Raw genomic sequence first — 19,819 nt, forward strand, 5'->3', positions numbered from 1 at the left:
TTCTGAGAAACTTCTTTGTGTTCTGTGAAATCATCTCACAGAGTTACAGCTTTCCCCTCAAGAAGCCTTTCGCTAAGACAGTTCTTGTGGAATTGGCAAAGTGATATTTGGAAGCCCATAGAGGGCTATGGTGAAAAAGGAAATATCCTCAGATGAAATCTGGAAAGAAGCTTTCTGAGAAACTGCTTAGTGTTCTGTTAATTCATCTCACAGATTTACATGTTTATTTCGTGGATCTCTTTGCTAGCCTTATTTCTGTGGAATCTGAGAACAGATATTTCGGATCCCTTTGAAGACTATAGGGCCAAAGGAAATATCCTCCGATAACAAAAAGAAAGAAGTTTTCTGAGAAACTTCTTTGTGTTCTGTGAAATCATCTCACAGAGTTACAGCTTCCCCCTCAAAAAGCCTTTCGCTAAGACAGTTCTTGTGGAATTGGCAAAGTGATATTTGGAACCCCTAGAGGTCTATGGTGAAAAGGCAAATATCCTCAGATGAAATCTGGAAAGAAGCTTTCTGAGAAACCGCTCTGTGATGTGTGATTTCCACTCACAGAGTTACATGTTTATTTCGTGGATCTCTTTGCTAGATTTATTTCTGTGGAATCTCAGAACAGATATTTCGGATCCCTTTGAAGACTATAGGGCCAAAGGAAATATTCTCCGATAACAAAGAGAAAGAAGCTTTCTGAGAAACTTCTTTCTGTTCTGTGAAATCATGTCACAGAGTTACAGCTTTCCCCTCAAGAAGCCTTTCGCTAAGACAGTTCTTGTGGAATTGGCAAAGTGATATTTGGAAGCCCATAGAGGACTATTGTGAAAAAGGAAATAACCTCAGAAGAAATCCGGAAAGAAGCTTTCGGAGAAACTGCTTAGTGATCTGTTAATTCATCTCACAGAGTTACATATGTATTTCGTGGATCTCTTTGCTAGCCTTATTTCTGTGGAATCTGAGAACAGATATTTCGGATCCTTTTGAAGTCTATAGGGCCAAAGGAAATATCCTCCGATAACAAAGAGAAAGAAGCTTTCTGAGAAACTTCTTTGTGTTCTGTGAAATCATCTCACAGAGTTACAGGTTTCCCCTCAAGAAGCCTTTCGCTAAGACAGTTCTTGTGGAATTGGCCAAGTGATATTTGGAAGCCCATAGAGGGCTATGGTGAAAAAGGAAATATCCTCAGATGAAATCTGGAAAGAAGCTTTCTGAGAAACTGCTCTGTGATGTGTGATTTCCACTCACAGAGTTACATCTGAATTTCGTGGATCTCTTTACTAGCCTTATTTCTGTGGAATCTGAGAACAGATATTTCGGATCCCTTTGAAGGCTATAGGGCCAAAGGAAATATCCTCCGATAAAAAAGAGAAAGAAACTTTCTGAGAAACTTCTTTGTGTTCTGTGAAATCATCTCACAGAGTTACAGCTTTCCCCTCAAGAAGCCTTTCGCTAAGACAGTTCTTGTGGAATTGGCAAAGTGATATTTGGAAGCATATAGAGGGCTATGGTGAAAAAGGAAATATCCTCAGATGAAATCTGGAAAGAAGCTTTCTGAGAAACTGCTTAGTGTTCTCTTAATTCATCTCACAGAGTTACATCTGTAGTTCGTGGATCTCTTTTCTAGCCTTATTTCTGTGGAATCTGAGAACAGATATTTCGGATCCCTTTGAAGACTATAGGGCCAAAGGAAATATCCTCCAATAACAAAGAGAAAGAAGCTTTCTGAGAAACTTCTTTGTGTTCTGTGAAATCATCTCACAGAGTTACAGCTTTCCCCTCAAGAAGCCTTTAGCTAAGACGGTTCTTGTGGAGTTGGCAAAGTGATATTTGGAAGCCCATAGAGGGCTATGTTGAAAAAGGAAATATCCTCAGATGAAATCTGGAAAGAAGCTTTCTGAGAAACTGCTTAGTGTTCTGTTAATTCATCTCACAGAGTTTCATCTGTATTTCGTGGATCTCTTTGCTAGCCTTATTTCTGTGGAATCTGAGAACAGATATTTGGGATCCCTTTGAAGACTATAGGGCCAAAGGAAATATCCTCCGATAACAAAGAGAAAGAAGCTTTCTGAGAAATTTCTTTGTGTTCTGTGAAATCATCTCACAGAGTTACAGCTTTCCTCCAAAATCCTTTCGCTAAGACAGTTCTTGTAGAATGGGCAAAGTGATATTTGGAAGCCCTTAGAGGGCTATGGTGAAAAAGGAAATATCCTCAGATGAAATCTGGAAAGAAGCTTTCTGAGAAAGTGCTTTGTGTTCTGTTAATTCATCTCACAGAGTTACATCTGTATTTCGTGGATCTCTTTGCTAGCCTTATTTCTGTGGAATCTGAGAACAGATATTTCGGATCCCTTTGAAGACTATAGGGCCAAAGGAAATATCCTCCGATAACAAAGAGAAAGAAGCTTTCTGAGAAACTTCTTTGTGTTCTGTGAAATCATCTCACAGAGTTACAGCATTCCCCTCAAGAAGCCTTTCGCTAAGACAGTTCTTGTGGAATTGGCCAAGTGATATTTGGAAGCCCATAGAGGGCTATGGTGAAAAAGGAAATATCCTCAGATGAAATCTGGAAAGAAGCTTTCTGAGAAACTGCTCTGTGATGTGTGATTTCCACTCACAGAGTTACATCTGAATTTCGTGGATCTCTTTACTAGCCTTATTTCTGTGGAATCTGAGAACAGATATTTCGGATCCCTTTGAAGGCTATAGGGCCAAAGGAAATATCCTCCGATAACAAAGAGAAAGAAACTTTCTGAGAAACTTCTTTGTGTTCTGTGAAATCATCTCACAGAGTTACAGCTTTCCCCTCAAGAAGCCTTTCGCTAAGACAGTTCTTGTGGAATTGGCAAAGTGATATTTGGAAGCATATAGAGGGCTATGGTGAAAAAGGAAATATCCTCAGATGAAATCTGGAAAGAAGCTTTCTGAGAAACTGCTTAGTGTTCTGTTAATTCATCTCACAGAGTTACATCTGTAGTTCGTGGATCTCTTTTCTAGCCTTATTTCTGTGGAATCTGAGAACAGATATTTCGGATCCCTTTGAAGACTATAGGGCCAAAGGAAATATCCTCCGATAACAAAGAGAAAGAAGCTTTCTGAGAAACTTCTTTGTGTTCTGTGAAATCATCTCACAGAGTTACAGCTTTCCCCTCAAGAAGCCTTTAGCTAAGACGGTTCTTGTGGAATTGGCAAAGTGATATTTGGAAGCCCATAGAGGGCTATGTTGAAAAAGGAAATATCCTCAGATGAAATCTGGAAAGAAGCTTTCTGAGAAACTGCTTAGTGTTCTGTTAATTCATCTCACAGAGTTTCATCTGTATTTCGTGGATCTCTTTGCTAGCCTTATTTCTGTGGAATCTGAGAACAGATATTTGGGATCCCTTTGAAGACTATAGGGCCAAAGGAAATATCCTCCGATAACAAAGAGAAAGAAGCTTTCTGAGAAATTTCTTTGTGTTCTGTGAAATCATCTCACAGAGTTACAGCTTTCCTCCAAAATCCTTTCGCTAAGACAGTTCTTGTAGAATGGGCAAAGTGATATTTGGAAGCCCTTAGAGGGCTATGGTGAAAAAGGAAATATCCTCAGATGAAATCTGGAAAGAAGCTTTCTGAGAAAGTGCTTTGTGTTCTGTTAATTCATCTCACAGAGTTACATCTGTATTTCGTGGATCTCTTTGCTAGCCTTATTTCTGTGGAATCTGAGAACAGATATTTCGGATCCCTTTGAAGACTATAGGGCCAAAGGAAATATCCTCCGATAACAAAGAGAAGGAAGCTTTCTGAGAAACTTCTTTGTGTTCTGTGAAATCATCTCACAGAGTTACAGCTTTCCCCTCAAGAAGCCTTTCGCTAAGACAATTCTTGTGGAATCGGCAAAGTGATATTTGGAAGCCCATAGAGGGCTACGGTGAAAAAGGAAATATTCTCAGATGAAATCTGGAAAGAAGCTTTCTGAGAAACTGCTCTGTGATGTGTGACTTCCACTCACAGAGTTACCTCTGTATTTCGTGCATCTCTTTGTTTGCCTTATTTCTGTGGAATCTGAGAAGAGTTATTTCGGATCCCTTTGAAGACTACAGGGCCAAAGGAAATATCCTCCGATAACAAAGAGAAAGAAGCTTTCTGAGAAACTTCTTTGTGTTCTGTGAAATCATCTCACAGAGTTACAGCTTTCCCCTCAAGAAGCCTTTCGCTAAGACAGTTCTTGTGGAATTGACAAAGTGATATTTGGAGTCATATAGAGGGCTATGGTGAAAAAGGAAATATCCTCAGATGAAATCTGGAAAGAGGCTTTCTGAGAAATTGCTTAGTGTTCTGTTAATTCATCTCACAGAGTTACATCTGTATTTCGTGGATCTCTTTTCTAGCCTTATTTCTGTGGAATCTGAGAACAGATATTTCGGATCCCTTTGAAGACTATAGGGCCAAAGGAAATATCCTCCGATAACAAAGAGAAAGAAGTTTTCTGAGAAACATCTTTGTGTTCTGTGAAATCATCTCACGGAGTTACAGCTTCCCCCTCAGGAAGCCTTTCGCTAAGACAGTTCTTGTGGAATTGGCAAAGTGATATTTGGAAGCCCATAGAGGGCTATGGTGAAAAAGGAAATATCCTCAGATGAAATCTGGAAAGAAGCTTTCTGAGAAACTGCTCTGTGATGTGTGATTTCCACTCACAGAGTTACATGTGTATTTCGTGGATCTCTTTGCTAGCCTTATTTCTGTGGAATCTGAGAACAGATATTTCGGATCCCTTTGAAGACTATAGGGCCAAAGGAAATATCCTCCGATAACAAAGAGAAAGAAGCTTTCTGAGAAACTTCTTTGTGTTCTGTGAAATCATCTCACAGAGTTACAGCTTTCCCCTCCAGAAGCCTTTCGCTAAGACAGTTCTTGTGGAATTGGCAAAGTGATATTTGGAAGCCCAAAGAGGGCTATGGTGAAAAAGGAAATATCCTCAGATGAAATCTGGAAAGAAGCTTTCTGAGGAACTGCTTAGTATTCTGTTAATTCATCTCACAGAGTTACATCTGTATTTCTTGGATCTCTTTGCTAGCCTTATTTCTGTGGAATCTGAGAACAGATATTTCGGATCCCTTTGAAGTCTATAGGGCCAAAGGAAATATCCTCCGATAACACAGAGAAAGAAGCTTTCTGAGAAACTTCTTTGTGTTCTGTGAAATCATCTCACAGAGTTACAGCTTTCCCCTCAGGAAGCCTTTCGCTAAGACAGTTCTTGTGGAATAGGCAAAGTGATATTTCGAAGCCCTTAGTGGGCTATGGTGAAAAAGGAAATATGCTCAGATGAAATCTGGAAAGAAGCTTTCTGAGAAACTGCTTAGTGTTCTGTTAATTCATCTCACAGAGTTACATCTATATTTCGTGGATATCTTTGCTAGCCTTATTTCTTTGGAATCTGAGAACAGATATTTCGGATCCCTTTGAAGACTATAGGGCCAAAGGAAATATCCTCCGATAACAAAGAGAAGGAAGCTTTCTGAGAAACTTCTTTGTGTTCTGTGAAATCATCTCACAGAGTTACAGCTTTCCCCTCAAGAAGCCTTTCGCTAAGACAATTCTTGTGGAATCGGCAAAGTGATATTTGGAAGCCCATAGAGGGCTACGGTGAAAAAGGAAATACTCTCAGATGAAATCTGGAAAGAAGCTTTCTGAGAAACTGCTCTGTGATGTGTGACTTCCACTCACAGAGTTACATCTGTATTTCGTGCATCTCTTTGTTTTCCTTATTTCTGTGGAATGTGAGAAGAGTTATTTCGGATCCCTTTGAAGACTACAGGGCCAAAGGAAATATCCTCCGATAACAAAGAGAAAGAAGCTTTCTGAGAAACTTCTTTGTGTTCTGTGAAATCATCTCACAGAGTTACAGCTTTCCCCTCAAGAAGCCTTTCGCTAAGACAATTCTTGTGGAATTGGCAAAGTGATATTTGGAATCATATAGTGGGCTATGGTGAAAAAGGAAATATCCTCAGATGAAATCTGGAAAGAAGCTTTCTGAGAAACTGCTTAGTGTTCTGTTAATTCATCTCACAGAGTTACATCTGTATTTCGTGGATCTCTTTTCTAGCCTTATTTCTGTGGAATCTGAGATCAGATATTTCGGATCCCTTTGAAGACTAGAGGGCCAAAGGAAATATCCTCCGATAACAAAGAGAAGGAAGCTTTTTGAGAAACTTCTTTGTGTTCTGTGAAATCATCTCACAGAGTTACAGCTTTCCCCTCAAGAAGCCTTTCGCTAAGACAATTCTTGTGGAATCGGCAAAGTGATATTTGGAAGCCCATAGAGGGCTACGGTGAAAAAGGAAATATTCTCAGATGAAATCTGGAAAGAAGCTTTCTGAGAAACTGCTCTGTGATGTGTGACTTCCACTCACAGAGTTACATCTGTATTTCGTGCATCTCTTTGTTTGCCTTATTTCTGTGGAATCTGAGAAGAGTTATTTCGGATCCCTTTGAAGACTACAGGGCCAAAGGAAATATCCTCCGATAACAAAGAGAAAGAAGCTTTCTGAGAAACTTCTTTGTGTTCTGTGAAATCATCTCACAGAGTTACAGCTTTCCCCTCAAGAAGCCTTTCGCTAAGACAATTCTTGTGGAATTGGCAAAGTGATATTTGGAATCATATAGTGGGCTATGGTGAAAAAGGAAATATCCTCAGATGAAATCTGGAAAGAAGCTTTCTGAGAAACTGCTTAGTGTTCTGCTAATTCATCTCACAGAGTTACATCTGTATTTCGTGGATCTCTTTGCTAGTCTTATTTCTGTGGAATCTGAGAACAGATATTTCGGATCCCTTTGAAGACTACAGGGCCAAAGGAAATATCCTCCGATAACAAAGATAAAGAAGCTTTCTGAGAAACTTCTTTGTGTTCCGTGAAATCATCTCACAGAGTTACAGCATTCCCCTCAGGAAGCCTTTCGCTAACACATTTCTTGTGGAATTGGCAAAGTGATGTTTGGAAGCCCATAGAGGGCTATGGTGAAAAAGGAAATATCCTCAGATGAAATCTGGAAAGTCGCTTTCTGAGAAACTGCTTAGTGTTCTTTTAATTCATCTCACAGATTTACATCTGTATTTCGTGGATCTCTCTGCTAGCCTTATTTCTGTGGAATCTGAGAACAGATACTTCGGATCCCTTTGAAGACTATGGGGCCAAAGGAAATATCCTCCGATAACAAAGAGAAAGAAACTTACTGAGAAACTTCTTTGTGTTCTGTGAAATCATCTCACAGAGTTACAGCTTTCCCCTCAAGAAGCCTTTCGCTAAGACAATTCTTGTGGAATTGGCCAAGTGATATTTCTAAGCCCATAGAGGGTTATGGTGAAAAAGGAAATATCCTCAGATGAAATCTGGAAAGAAGCTTTCTGAGAAACTGCTTAGTGTTCTGTTAATTCATCACACAGAGTTACATCTGTATTTCGTGCATCTCTTTGTTAGCCTTATTTCTGTGGAATCTGAGAAGAGATATTTCTGATCCCTTTGAAGACTATATTGCCAAAGGAAATATCCTCCGATAACAAAGAGAAAGAAGCTTTCTGAGAAACTTCTTTGTGTTTTGTGAAATCATCTCACAGAGTTACAGCTTCCCCTCAAGAAGCCTTTCGCTAAGACAGTTCTTTTGGAATTGGCCAAGTGATATTTGGAAGCCCATAGAGGGGTATGGTGTAAAAGGAAATATCCTCAGATGAAATCTGGAAAGTAGTTTTCTGAGAAACTGCTTAGTGTTCTGTTAATTCATCTCACAGAGTTTCATCTGTATTTCGTGGATCTCTTTGCTAGCCTTATTTCTGTGGAATCTGAGACAGATATTTCGGATCCCTTTGAAGACTATAGGGCCAAAGGAAATATCCTCCGATAACAAAGAGAAAGAAGCTTTCTGAGAAATTTCTTTGTGTTCTGTGAAATCATCTCACAGAGTTACAGCTTTCCCCTCAAGAAGCCTTTAGCTAAGACGGTTCTTGTGGAATTGGCAAAGTGATATTTGGAAGCCCATAGAGGGCTATGGTGAAAAAGGAAATATCCTCAGATGAAATCTGGAAAGAAGCTTTCTGAGGAATTGCTTAGTATTCTGTTAATTCATCTCACAGAGTTACATCTGTATTTCGTGGATGTCTTTGCTAGCCTTATTTCTGTGGAATCTGAGAACAGATATTTCGGATCCCTTTGAAGTCTATAGGGCTAAAGGAAATATCCTCCGATAACAAAGAGAAAGAATCTTTCTGAGAAACTTCTTTAGTTCCGTGAAATCATCTCACAGAGTTACAGCTTTCCCCTCAGGGAGCCTTTCGCTAAGACATTTCTTGTGGAATTGGCAAGGTGATATTTGGAAGCCCATAGAGGGCTATGGTGAAAAAGGAAATATCCTCAGATGAAATCTGGAAAGTAGTTTTCTGAGAAACTGCTTAGTGTTCTGTTAATTCATCTCACAGAGTTTCATCTGTATTTCGTGGATCTCTTTGCTAGCCTTATTTCTGTGGAATCTCAGAACAGATATTTCGGATCCCTTTGAAGACTATAGGGCCAAAGGAAATATCCTCCGATAACAAAGAGAAAGAAGCTTTCTGAGAAACTTCTTTGTGTTCTGTGAAATCATCTCACAGAGTTACAGCTTTCCCCTCCAGAAGCCTTTCGCTAAGACAGTTATTGTGGAATTGGCAAAGTGATATTTGGAAGCCCATAGAGGGCTAAGGTGAAAAAGGAAATATCCTCAGATGAAATCTGGAAAGAAGCTTTCTGAGAAACTGCTTTGTGTTTTGTTAATTCATCTCACAGAGTTACATCTGTATTTCGTGTATCTCTTTGCTAGCTTTATTTCTGTGGAATCTGAGAACAGATATTTCGGATCCCTTTGAAGTCTATAGGGCCAAAGGAAATATCCTCCGATAACAACGAGAAAGAAGCTTTCTGAGAAACTTCTTTGTGTTCTGTGAAATCATCTCACAGAGTTACAGCTTTCCCCTCAAGAAGCCTTTCGCTAAGACAGTTCTTGTGGAATAGGCAAAGTGATATTTCGAAGCCCTTAGAGGGCTATGGTGAAAAAGGAAATATGCTCAGATGAAATCTGGAAAGAAGCTTTCTGAGAAACTGCTTAGTGTTCTGTTAATTCATCTCACAGTGTTACATCTGTATTTCGTGGATCTCTTTGCTAGCCTTATTTCTTTGGAATCTGAGAACAGATATTTCGGATCCCTTTGAAGTCTATAGGGCCAAAGGAAATATCCTCCGATAACACAGAGAAAGAAGCTTTCTGAGAAACTTCTTTGTGTTCTGTGAAATCATCTCACAGAGTTACAGCTTTCCCCTCAGGAAGCCTTTCGCTAAGACAGTTCTTGTGGAATAGGCAAAGTGATATTTCGAAGCCCTTAGTGGGCTATGGTGAAAAAGGAAATATGCTCAGATGAAATCTGGAAAGAAGCTTTCTGAGAAACTGCTTAGTGTTCTGTTAATTCATCTCACAGAGTTACATCTATATTTCGTGGATATCTTTGCTAGCCTTATTTCTTTGGAATCTGAGAACAGATATTTCGGATCCCTTTGAAGACTATAGGGCCAAAGGAAATATCCTCCGATAACAAAGAGAAGGAAGCTTTCTGAGAAACTTCTTTGTGTTCTGTGAAATCATCTCACAGAGTTACAGCTTTCCCCTCAAGAAGCCTTTCGCTAAGACAATTCTTGTGGAATCGGCAAAGTGATATTTGGAAGCCCATAGAGGGCTACGGTGAAAAAGGAAATACTCTCAGATGAAATCTGGAAAGAAGCTTTCTGAGAAACTGCTCTGTGATGTGTGACTTCCACTCACAGAGTTACATCTCTATTTCGTGCATCTCTTTGTTTTCCTTATTTCTGTGGAATCTGAGAAGAGTTATTTCGGATCCCTTTGTAGACTATAGGGACAAAGGAAATATCCTCCGATAACAAAGAGAAAGAAACTTACTGAGAAACTTCTTTGTGTTCTGTGAAATCATCTCACAGAGTTACAGCTTTCCCCTCAAGAAGCCTTTCGCTAAGACAGTTCTTGTGGAATTGGCAAAGTGATATTTGGAAGCATATAGAGGGCTATGGTGAAAAAGAAAATATCCTCAGATGAAATCTGGAAAGAAGCTTTCTGAGAAACTGCTTAGTGTTCTGTTAATTCATCTCACAGAGTTACATCTGTATTTCGTGGATCTCTTTTCTAGCCTTATTTCTGTGGAATCTGAGAACAGATATTTCGGATCCCTTTGAAGACTATAGGGCCAAAGGAAATATCCTCCGATAACAAAGAGAAAGAAGCTTTCTGAGAAATTTCTTTGTGTTCTGTGAAATCATCTCACAGAGTTACAGCTTTCCCCTCAAGAAGCCTTTAGCTAAGACGGTTCTTGTGGAATTGGCAAAGTGATATTTGGAAGCCCATAGAGGGCTATGTTGAAAAAGGAAATATCCTCAGATGAAATCTGGAAAGAAGCTTTCTGAGAAACTGCTTAGTGTTATGTTAATTCATCTCACAGAGTTACATGTGTATTTCGTGGATCTCTTTGCTGGCCTTATTTCTGTGGAATCTGAGAACAGATATTTCGGATCCCTTTGAAGACTATAGGGCTAAAGGAAATATCCTCCGATAACAAAGAGAAAGAATCTTTCTGAGAAACTTCTTTAGTTCCGTGAAATCTTCTCACAGAGTTACAGCTTTCCCCTCAGGGAGCCTTTCGCTAAGACATTTCTTGTGGAATTGGCAAAGTGATATTTGGAAGCCCAAAGAGGGCTATGGTGAAAAAGGAAATATCCTCAGATGAAATTTGGAAAGTAGTTTTCTGAGAAACTGCTTAGTGTTCTGTTAATTCATCTCACAAAGTTTCGTCTGTATTTCGTGGATCTCTTTGCTAGCCTTATTTCTGTGGAATCTGAGAACAGATATTTCGGATCCCTTTGAAGACTATAGGGCCAAAGGAAATATCCTCCGATAACAAAGAGAAAGAAGCTTTCTGAGAAATTTCTTTGTGTTCTGTGAAATCATCTCACAGAGTTAGAGCTTTCCCCTCCAAAAGCCTTTCGCTAAGACAGTTCTTGTGGAATTGGCAAAGTGATATTTGGAAGCCCTTAGAGGGCTATGGTGAAAAAGGAAATATCCTCAGATGAAATCTGGAAAGAAGCTTTCTGAGAAAGGGCTTTGTGTTCTGTTAATTCATCTCACAGAGTTACATCTGTATTTCGTGGATCTCTTTGCTAGCCTTATTTCTGTGGAATCTGAGAACAGATATTTCGGATCCCTTTGAAGACTATAGGGCCAAAGGAAATATCCTCCGATAACAAAGAGAAGGAAGCTTTCTGAGAAACTTCTTTGTGTTCTGTGAAATCATCTCACAGAGTTACAGCTTTCCCCTCAAGAAGCCTTTCGTTAAGACAATTCTTGTGGAATCGGCAAAGTGATATTTGGAAGCCCATAGAGGGCTACGGTGAAAAAGGAAATATTCTCAGATGAAATCTGGAAGGAAGCTTTCTGAGAAACTGCTCTGTGATGTGTGACTTCCACTCACAGAGTTACATCTCTATTTCGTGCATCTCTTTGTTTGCCTTATTTCTGTGGAATCTGAGAAGAGTTATTTCGGATCCCTTTGAAGACTACAGGGCCAAAGGAAATATCCTCCGATAACAAAGAGAAAGAAGCTTTCTGAGAAACTTCTTTGTGTTCTGTGAAATCATCTCACAGAGTTACAGCTTTCCCCTCAAGAAGCCTTTCGCTAAGACAATTCTTGTGGAATTGGCAAAGTGATATTTGGAATCATATAGTGGGCTATGGTGAAAAAGGAAATATCCTCAGATGAAATCTGGAAAGAAGCTTTCTGAGAAACTGCTTAGTGTTCTGTTAATTCATCTCACAGAGTTACATCTGTATTTCGTGGATCTCTTTTCTAGCCTTATTTCTGTGGAATCTGAGATCAGATATTTCGGATCCCTTTGAAGACTATAGGGCCAAAGGAAATATCCTCCGATAACAAAGAGAAGGAAGCTTTTTGAGAAACTTCTTTGTGTTCTGTGAAATCATCTCACAGAGTTACAGCTTTCCCCTCAAGAAGCCTTTCGCTAAGACAATTCTTGTGGAATCGGCAAAGTGATATTTGGAAGCCCATAGAGGGCTACGGTGAAAAAGGAAATATTCTCAGATGAAATCTGGAAAGAAGCTTTCTGAGAAACTGCTCTGTGATGTGTGACTTCCACTCACAGAGTTACATCTGTATTTCGTGCATCTCTTTGTTTGCCTTATTTCTGTGGAATCTGAGAAGAGTTATTTCGGATCCCTTTGAAGACTACAGGGCCAAAGGAAATATCCTCCGATAACAAAGAGAAAGAAGCTTTCTGAGAAACTTCTTTGTGTTCTGTGAAATCATCTCACAGAGTTACAGCTTTCCCCTCAAGAAGCCTTTGGCTAAGACAATTCTTGTGGAATTGGCAAAGTGATATTTGGAATCATATAGTGGGCTATGGTGAAAAAGGAAATATCCTCAGATGAAATCTGGAAAGAAGCTTTCTGAGAAACTGCTTAGTGTTCTGTTAATTCATCTCACAGAGTTACATCTGTATTTCGTGCATCTCTTTGTTAGCCTTATTTCTGTGGAATCTGAGAAGAGATATTTCTGATCCCTTTGAAGACTATATTGCCAAAGGAAATATCCTCCGATAACAAAGAGAAAGAAGCTTTCTGAGAAACTTCTTTGTGTTTTGTGCAATCATCTCACAGAGTTACAGCTTCCCCTCAAGAAGCCTTTCGCTAAGACAGTTCTTGTGGAATTGGCCAAGTGATATTTGGAAGCCCTTAGAGGGGTATGGTGTAAAAGGAAATATCCTCAGATGAAATCTGGAAAGTCGTTTTCTGAGAAACTGCTTAGTGTTCTGTTAATTCATCTCACAGAGTTTCATCTGTATTTCGTGGATCTCTTTGCTAGCCTTATTTCTGTGGAATCTGAGAACAGATATTTCGGATCCCTTTGAAGACTATAGGGCCAAAGGAAATATCCTCCGATAACAAAGAGAAAGAAGCTTTCTGAGAAATTTCTTTGTGTTCTGTGAAATCATCTCACAGAGTTACAGCTTTCCCCTCAAGAAGCCTTTAGCTAAGACGGTTCTTGTGGAATTGGCAAAGTGATATTTGGAAGCCCATAGAGGGCTATGTTGAAAAAGGAAATATCCTCAGATGAAATCTGGAAAGAAGCTTTCTGAGAAACTGCTTAGTGTTATGTTAATTCATCTCACAGAGTTACATGTGTATTTCGTGGATCTCTTTGCTGGCCTTATTTCTGTGGAATCTGAGAACAGATATTTCGGATCCCTTTGAAGACTATAGGGCTAAAGGAAATATCCTCCGATAACAAAGAGAAAGAATCTTTCTGAGAAACTTCTTTAGTTCCGTGAAATCTTCTCACAGAGTTACAGCTTTCCCCTCAGGGAGCCTTTCGCTAAGACATTTCTTGTGGAATTGGCAAAGTGATATTTGGAAGCCCAAAGAGGGCTATGGTGAAAAAGGAAATATCCTCAGATGAAATCTGGAAAGTAGTTTTCTGAGAAACTGCTTAGTGTTCTGTTAATTCATCTCACAAAGTTTCATCTGTATTTCGTGGATCTCTTTGCTAGCCTTATTTCTGTGGAATCTGAGAACAGATATTTCGGATCCCTTTGAAGACTATAGGGCCAAAGGAAATATCCTCCGATAACAAAGAGAAAGAGGCTTTCTGAGAAATTTCTTTGTGCTCTGTGAAATCATCTCACAGAGTTAGAGCTTTCCCCTCCAAAAGCCTTTCGCTAAGACAGTTCTTGTGGTATTGGCAAAGTGATATTTGGAAGCCCTTAGAGGGCTATGGTGAAAAAGGAAATATCCTCAGATGAAATCTGGAAAGAAGCTTTCTGAGAAAGTGCTTTGTGTTCTGTTAATTCATCTCACAGAGTTACATCTGTATTTCGTGGATCTCTTTGCTAGCCTTATTTCTGTGGAATCTGAGAACAGATATTTCGGATCCCTTTGAAGACTATAGGGCCAAAGGAAATATCCTCCGATAACAAAGAGAAGGAAGCTTTCTGAGAAACTTCTTTGTGTTCTGTGAAATCATCTCACAGAATTACAGCTTTCCCCTCAAGAAGCCTTTCGCTAAGACAATTCTTGTGGAATCGGCAAAGTGATATTTGGAAGCCCATAGAGGGCTACGGTGAAAAAGGAAATATTCTCAGATGAAATCTGGAAAGATGCTTTCTGAGAAACTGGTCTGTGATGTGTGATTTCCACTCACAGAGTTACATCTCTATTTCGTGCATCTCTTTGTTTGCCTTATTTCTGTGGAATCTGAGAAGAGTTATTTCGGATCCCTTTGAAGACTACAGGGCCAAAGGAAATATCCTCCGATAACAAAGAGAAAGAAGCTTTCTGAGAAACTTCTTTGTGTTCTGTGAAATCATCTCACAGAGTTACAGCTTTCCCCTCAAGAAGCCGTTCGCTAAGACAATTCTTGTGGAATTCGCAAAGTGATATTTGGAATCATATAGTGGGCTATGGTGAAAAAGGAAATATCCTCAGATGAAATCTGGAAAGAAGCTTTCTGAGAAACTGCTTAGTGTTCTGTTAATTCATCTCACAGAGTTACATCTGTATTTCGTGGATCTCTTTTCTAGCCTTATTTCTGTGGAATCTGAGATCAGATATTTCGCATCCCTTTGAAGACTATAGGGCCAAAGGAAATATCCTCCGATAACAAAGAGAAGGAAGCTTTTTGAGAAACTTCTTTGTGTTCTGTGAAATCATCTCACAGAGTTACAGCTTTCCCCTCAAGAAGCCTTTCGCTAAGACAATTCTTGTGGAATCGGCAAAGTGATATTTGGAAGCCCATAGAGGGCTACGGTGAAAAAGGAAATATTCTCAGATGAAATCTGGAAAGAAGCTTTCTGAGAAACTGCTCTGTGATGTGTGACTTCCACTCACAGAGCTACATCTGTATTTCGTGCATCTCTTTGTTTGCCTTATTTCTGTGGAATCTGAGAAGAGTTATTTCGGATCCATTTGAAGACTACAGGGCCAAAGGAAATATCCTCCGATAACAAAGAGAAAGAAGCTTTCTGAGAAACTTCTTTGTGTTCTGTGAAATCATCTCACAGAGTTACAGCTTTCCCCTCAAGAAGCCTTTCGCTAAGACAATTCTTGTGGAATTGGCAAAGTGATATTTGGAATCATATAGTGGGCTATGGTGAAAAAGGAAATATCCTCAGATGAAATCTGGAAAGAAGCTTTCTGAGAAACTGCTTAGTGTTCTGCTAATTCATCTCACAGAGTTACATCTGTATTTCGTGGATCTCTTTGCTAGTCTTATTTCTGTGGAATCTGAGAAGAGATATTTCGGATCCCTTTGAAGACTACAGGGCCAAAGGAAATATCCTCCGATAACAAAGAGAAAGAAGCCTTCTGAGAAACGTCTTTGTGTTTGGTGAAATCATCTCACAGAGTTACAGCATTCCCCTCAGGAAGCCTTTCGCTAACACATTTCTTGTGGAATTGGCAAAGTGATATTTGGAAGCCCATGGAGGGCTATGGTGAAAGAGGAAATATCCTCAGATGAAATCTGGAAAGTAGCTTTCTGAGAAACTGTTTAGTGTTCTTTTAATTCATCTCACAGATTTACATCTGTATTTCGTGGATCTCTCTGCTAGCCTTATTTCCGTGGAATCTGAGAACAGATACTTCGGATCCCTTTGAAGACTATAGGGCCAAAGGAAATATCCTCCGATAACAAAGAGAAAGAAACTTACTGAGAAACTTCTTTGTGTTCTGTGAAATCATCTCACAGAGTTACAGCTTTCCCCTCAAGAAGCCTTTCGCTAAGACAGTTCTTGTGGAATTGGCAAAGTGATATTTGGAAGCATATAGAGGGCTATGGTGAAAAAGAAAATATACTCAGAAGAAATCTGGAAAGAAGCTTTCTGAGAAACTGCTTAGTGTTCTGTTAATTCATCTCACAGAGTTACATCTGTATTTCGTGGATCTCTTTTCTAGCCTTATTTCTGTGGTATCTGAGATCAGATATTTCGGATCCCTTTGAAAACTATAGGGCCAAAGGAAATATCCTCCGATAACAAAGAGAAGGAAGCTTTCTGAGAAACTTCTTTGTGTTCTGTGAAATCATCTCACAGAGTTACAGCTTTCCCCTCAAGAAGCCTTTCGCTAAGACAATTCTTGTGGAATTGGCCAAGTGATATTTCTAAGCCCATAGAGGGGTATGGTGAAAAAGGAAATATCCTCAGATGAAATCGGGAAAGAAGCTTTCTGAGAAACTGATTAGTGTTCTGTTAATTCATCTCACAGAGTTACATCTGTATTTCGTGCATCTCTTTGTTAGCCTTATTTCTGTGGAATCTGAGAAGAGATATTTCTGATCCCTTTGAAGACTATATTGCCAAAGGAAATATCCTCCGATAACAAAGAGAAAGAAGCTTTCTGAGAAACTTCTTTGTGTTTTGTGAAATCATCTCACAGAGTTACAGCTTCCCCTCAAGAAGCCTTTCGCTAAGACAGTTCTTGTGGAATTGGCCAAGTGATATTTGGAAGCCCATAGAGGGGTATGGTGTAAAAGGAAATATCCTCAGATGAAATCTGGAAAGTAGTTTTCTGAGAAACTGCTTAGTGTTCTGTTAATTCATCTCACAGAGTTTCATCTGTATTTCGTGGATCTCTTTGCTAGCCTTATTTCTGTGGAATCTGAGAACAGATATTTCGGATCCCTTTGAAGACTATAGGGCCAAAGGAAATATCCTACGATAACAAAGAGAAAGAAGCTTTCTGAGAAATTTCTTTGTGTTCTGTGAAATCATCTCACAGAGTTACAGCTTTCCCCTCAAGAAGCCTTTAGCTAAGACGGTTCTTTTGGAATTGGCAAAGTGATATTTGGAAGCCCATAGAGGGCTATGTTGAAAAAGGAAATATCCTCAGATGAAATCTGGAAAGAAGCTTTCTGAGAAACTGCTTAGTGTTATGTTAATTCATCTCACAGAGTTACATGTGTATTTCGTGGATCTCTTTGCTGGCCTTATTTCTGTGGAATCTGAGAACAGATATTTCGGATCCCTTTGAAGACTATAGGGCTAAAGGAAATATCCTCCGATAACAAAGAGAAAGAATCTCTCTGAGAAACTTCTTTAGTTCCGTGAAATCTTCTCACAGAGTTACAGCTTTCCCCTCAGGGAGCCTTTCGCTAAGACATTTCTTGTGGAATTGGCCAAGTGATATTTGGAAGCCCAAAGAGGGCTATGGTGAAAAAGGAAATATCCTCAGATGAAATCTGGAAAGTAGTTTTCTGAGAAACTGCTTAGTGTTCTGTTAATTCATCTCACAAAGTTTCATCTGTATTTCGTGGATCTCTTTGCTAGCCTTATTTCTGTGGAATCTGAGAAGAGTTATTTCGGATCCCTTTGAAGACTACAGGGCCAAAGGAAATATCCTCCGATAACAAAGAGAAAGAAGCTTTCTGAGAAACTTCTTTGTGTTCTGTGAAATCATCTCACAGAGTTACAGCTTTCCCCTCAAGAAGCCTTTCGCTAAGACAATTCTTGTGGAATTGGCAAAGTGATATTTGGAATCATATAGTGGGCTATGGTGAAAAAGGAAATATCCTCAGATGAAATCTGGAAAGAAGCTTTCTGAGAAACTGCTTAGTGTTCTGTTAATTCATCTCACAGAGTTACATCTGTATTTCGTGGATCTCTTTTCTAGCCTTATTTCTGTGGAATCTGAGAACAGATATTTCGGATCCCTTTGAAGACTATAGGGCCAAAGGAAATATCCTCCGATAACAAAGAGAAGGAAGCTTTTTGAGAAACTTCTTTGTGTTCTGTGAAATCATCTCACAGAGTTACAGCTTTCCCCTCAAGAAGCCTTTCGCTAAGACAATTCTTGTGGAATCGGCAAAGTGATATTTGGAAGCCCATAGAGGGCTATGGTGAAAAAGGAAATATTCTCAGATGAAATCTGGAAAGAAGCTTTCTGAGAAACTGCTCTGTGATGTGTGACTTCCACTCACAGAGTTACATCTGTATTTCGTGCATCTCTTTGTTTGCCTTATTTCTGTGGAATCTGAGAAGAGTTATTTCGGATCCCTTTGAAGACTACAGGGCCAAAGGAAATATCCTCCGATAACAAAGAGAAAGAAGCTTTCTGAGAAACTTCTTTGTGTTCTGTGAAATCATCTCACAGAGTTACAGCTTTCCCCTCAAGAAGCCTTTCGCTAAGACAATTCTTGTGGAATTGGCAAAGTGATATTTGGAATCATATAGTGGGCTATGGTGAAAAAGGAAATATCCTCAGATGAAATCTGGAAAGAAGCTTTCTGAGAAACTGCTTAGTGTTCTGCTAATTCATCTAACAAAGTTACATCTGTATTTCGTGGATCTCTTTGCTAGTCTTATTTCTGTGGAATCTGAGAACAGATATTTCGGATCCCTTTGAAGACTACAGGGCCAAAGGAAATATCCTCCGATAACAAAGAGAAAGAAGCTTTCTGAGAAACTTCTTTAGTTCCGTGAAATCTTCTCACAGAGTTACAGCTTTCCCCTCAGGGAGCCTTTCGCTAAGACATTTCTTGTGGAATTGGCAAAGTGATATTTGGAAGCCCAAAGAGGGCTATGGTGAAAAAGGAAATATCCTCAGATGAAATCTGGAAAGTAGTTTTCTGAGAAACTGCTTAGTGTTCTGTTAATTCATCTCACAAAGTTTCATCTGTATTTCGTGGATCTCTTTGCTAGCCTTATTTCTGTGGAATCTGAGAAGAGATATTTCGGATCCCTTTGAAGACTATAGGGCCAAAGGAAATATCCTCCGATAACAAAGAGAAAGAAGCTTTCTGAGAAATTTCTTTGTGCTCTGTGAAATCATCTCACAGAGTTAGAGCTTTCCCCTCCAAAAGCCTTTCGCTAAGACAGTTCTTGTGGCATTGGCAAAGTGATATTTGGAAGCCCTTAGAGGGCTATGGTGAAAAAGGAAATATCCTCAGATGAAATCTGGAAAGAAGCTTTCTGAGAAAGTGCTTTGTGTTCTGTTAATTCATCTCACAGAGTTACATCTGTATTTCGTGGATCTATTTGCTAGCCTTATTTCTGTGGAATCTGAGAACAGATATTTCGGATCCCTTTGAAGACTATAGGGCCAAAGGAAATATTCTCCGATAACAAAGAGAAGGAAGCTTTCTGAGAAACTTCTTTGTGTTCTGTGAAATCATCTCACAGAGTTACAGCTTTCCCCTCAAGAAGCCTTTCGCTAAGACAATTCTTGTGGAATCGGCAAAGTGATATTTGGAAGCACATAGAGGGCTACGGTGAAAAAGGAAATATTCTCAGATGAAATCTGGAAAGAAGCTTTCTGAGAAACTGCTCTGTGATGTGTGATTTCCACTCACAGAGTTACATCTCTATTTCGTGCATCTCTTTGTTTGCCTTATTTCTGTGGAATCTGAGAAGAGTTATTTCGGATCCCTTTGAAGACTACAGGGCCAACGGAAATATCCTCCGATAACAAAGAGAAAGAAGCTTTCTGAGAAACTTCTTTGTGTTCTGTGAAATCATCTCACAGAGTTACAGCTTTCCCCTCAAGAAGCCTTTCGCTAAGACAATTCTTGTGGAATTGGCAAAGTGATATTTGGAATCATATAGTGGGCTATGGTGAAAAAGGAAATATCCTCAGATGAAATCTGGAAAGAAGCTTTCTGAGAAACTGCTTAGTGTTCTGTTAATTCATCTCACAGAGTTACATCTGTATTTCGTGGATCTCTTTTCTAGCCTTATTTCTGTGGAATCTGAGATCAGATATTTCG

This window comes from Macaca nemestrina, chromosome 2, assembly GCF_043159975.1.
Source record: "Macaca nemestrina isolate mMacNem1 chromosome 2, mMacNem.hap1, whole genome shotgun sequence".
Classification (NCBI taxonomy): Eukaryota; Metazoa; Chordata; class Mammalia; order Primates; family Cercopithecidae; genus Macaca; species Macaca nemestrina.